Source organism: Schistocerca serialis, unplaced genomic scaffold (genome assembly GCF_023864345.2).
Source record: "Schistocerca serialis cubense isolate TAMUIC-IGC-003099 unplaced genomic scaffold, iqSchSeri2.2 HiC_scaffold_392, whole genome shotgun sequence".
NCBI lineage: Eukaryota > Metazoa > Arthropoda > Insecta > Orthoptera > Acrididae > Schistocerca > Schistocerca serialis.
This window is the reverse complement of record NW_026047968.1, coordinates 15,001-17,500: the sequence shown is the minus strand read 5'-3', so window position 1 is coordinate 17,500 and position 2,500 is coordinate 15,001.

Below are 2,500 nucleotides of genomic sequence, written 5' to 3'. Positions count from 1 at the left end.
GAGGCTGAGCTCCCCTGCACCATACACCTCGAAACCCTCTCAGGTCCCGGCGGCGCGCAGCGCCGTCCTAAGTACTTGGTCGGGTTCGAGAGAGGCGCAATCGCCCGGAGTTTGGCGAGTAGACGCCTTAGGTGCGACCACCCGTGCTCCCAACTGAGCTTGCCGCTGCCGACAGAGGCCCGGGAGCGTGCTGTCGTGGCATTGCCGGCGGGAGACAACACGCGCCACCTACGGTGACCGGCAGCTCCAACGCCAGCGCCACAGAAGGACAAAAGCCCCACTTGGGTGCCGAAGCGAACTCTCCCAGCACAGCGCACGCGCCAACACGTCCGCACAGCTGCGATACAAACCACCTGCGAGAACCGCAGAGGCGACCGAGCAGCAGACGGCGTCGCGGCGCCGAGCGCCGGGCGGCGGCGCATCCTCAGCGCACACAGTCCTCAATCGGACCAGCACACTGCAGATGTCCACCGCGCTTCGCACCGGGCCCGCGAGGACCTACTTTGGCCGCACGGCGCCGCGTGCAGGGTGCGCCGGCGCGCAGCTGCGCCGCCTGCCGCCTCCGTCGGCCGGCGCGCCTGCCACTGGCCGCCCCCACCAGCCGGCTGTAGCGCGTGCGCCCACGCACCGCGCGGCCAGCACGCCGGGAGGCCCCCCCTCACCGGCCGGGGACGGTCCCACCCAGCCACCGCCGCGTATCGCTTCACACCCAGATGCCATTCACGTTCGTGGGCATGGTGGGTATCGCTGGAACAACCGGTTGGTAGCTCAACCGATCGTCGCCATCACTGATTCACCTCTAGCGAGAACAACCGCACCACAACGGTTTACCAGTTGTTCATTTGCGTAACGTCACCAGCAAACGTAGGCGTCCATCGCCATTTGCAAATTCAACGATTGTTGCATGCCTGTGTCAGGTGTCACGACACACTATGTCTGCCCACATACACGCAACAACATGTGCACGCTTCGCGAACACGTGGAAGGTGGCCCCCGTACGTATGCGATGTCCATTGCGCGAACGACTGTCAACCGGCCTCTGTCGCATGTCGCAGATGTGGAACGCAGTGCACCATGCTATCACGGTGTGTGAGAAGAGACGACTACGTCTGACAACACGCGCCACTACATCAACAGACGGCTCATGCTGATCGCCATCCAGGGCATACCACACTGCAATCCAGCTCTTATAGGGAGACGACACGTAGCTGAGTGCACAACATTTGGACCGCATGGTTCGCCGTTGTTGGCGCAGTCGTTGTACGGTCACATGTACCACGATGTATCATTCAGTACATGAGGACCAATGTGCAGTACAGTGTGTGATTTGGACGTACAATATCAGCGGACAGTTGACACAGGCCATACCACAGCGTAGGCTAAGTGCTTCGCCATGCGAATGCCAATGAACAACTGCGAATGCCAATGAGCATGTACGTCCTGCTGCCATCCACATTACAGTGTATAGCTGCACGGTGTTTAACATGAAGCGATACACTGGGGACCGGGCAGTGCGAGTAGCAAACTATATTGCGGGGGTTGCAGTTAGGCAACACTACACTAATTTAACGCGTCGTATGACAATTACAGAGCAGGTTAAGGCCCAACGTGTGTTGGGTTAAGGCCCAACGTGTGTTGGGTTAAGGCCCAACGTGTGTTGGGTTAAGGCCCAACGTGTGTTGGGTTAAGGCCCAACGTGTGTTGGGTTAAGGCCCAACGTGTGTTGGGTTAAGGCCCAACGTGTGTTGGGTTAAGGCCCAACGTGTGTTGGGTTAAGGCCCAACGTGTGTTGGGTTAAGGCCCAACGTGTGTTGGGTTAAGGCCCAACGTGTGTTGGGTTAAGGCCCAACGTGTGTTGGGTTAAGGCCCAACGTGTGTTGGGTTACAGCGCAATATGGGTTACGTTAAGGTACGATATAGGTTAGGTTAAGGTACGATATAGGTTAGGTTAAGGTACGATATAGGTTAGGTTAAGGTACGATATAGGTTAGGTTAAGGTACGATATAGGTTAGGTTAAGGTACGATATAGGTTAGGTTAAGGCGGAACGTGGGTTAGGTTACGGCGCAACGTGGGTTAGGTTACGGCGCAACGTGGGTTAGGTTACGGCGCAACGTGGGTTAGGTTAAGGCGCAACGTGGGTTAGGTTAAGGCGCAACGTGGGTTAGGTTAAGGCGCAACGTGGGTTAGGTTAAGGCGCAACGTGGGTTAGGTTAAGGCGCAACGTAGGTTAGGTTAAGGCGCAACATAGGTTAGGTTAAGGCGCAACATAGGTTAGGTTAAGGCGCAACATAGGTTAGGTTAAGGCGCAACATAGGTTAGGTTAAGGCGCAACATAGGTTAGGTTAAGGCGCAACATAGGTTAGGTTAAGGCGCAACATAGGTTAGGTTAAGGCGCAACATAGGTTAGGTTAAGGCGCAACATAGGTTAGGTTAAGGCGCAACATAGGTTAGGTTAAGGCGCAACATAGGTTAGGTTAAGGCGCAACATAGGTTAGGTT